The sequence below is a fragment of the Berghia stephanieae genome, chromosome 9 (assembly GCF_034508935.2).
Source record: "Berghia stephanieae isolate SIO BIC M18660-M18661 chromosome 9, UCSD_Bste_1.3, whole genome shotgun sequence".
In the NCBI taxonomy this organism is placed as follows: Eukaryota; Metazoa; Mollusca; class Gastropoda; order Nudibranchia; family Aeolidiidae; genus Berghia; species Berghia stephanieae.
In genome coordinates, this window is record NC_088368.1 from 10,880,138 (window position 1) to 10,880,741 (window position 604).

The following is a 604-nucleotide window of genomic DNA, read 5'->3' on the forward strand; positions in this document are numbered from 1 at the left end:
CCTGGGTCATCTCACCCGGAGTTGCCAATCCAGGGGGGAAAAAATTTACGAACTTTTTTTTTTTAAAAAAAACCCACTTTAAACGGGACGCCTTTCTGAGCGCAAAACCCTCCAGTAAAAAAAGATTTTTTTTGTATTTAAAATTTTTTTTTTTTTCTGTTAAGCAGGTGATTGAAAAATACATTGCAGGTTTATAACACACTGAATTCTGTAAATATACTGAAAAACTAGCAACCCTTTAAACCCAGTACCCCCCTGGATTTCAGTACCCTCTGCAATACGGCACGATGGAGCTGGGTGACCAAATTTTTATCTCTATAATCAGTCGTTACCAATTATCTCCCATGAGCATCGGATTCTAGAACAGTCTTTGACGTCCCGCCTAAGCGGGCCCAAAAATCCAATAAACTTTTAAACCCTTTAAATTTCCCTTTGGCTCTGTGATAATCGGACTGACTCAACAGTTGGAAGAATTCCTCCAGAATGGACTCCTCGTGTGGGACGGGTGGGGAGACATTTGGGACGGTTTTTGGGTTCCTGGGGAAGGGCATTCCCCACCAGCCCTTTAGGACGACAGCGTTTAAGGAAAAAAATAAAAAAGGGT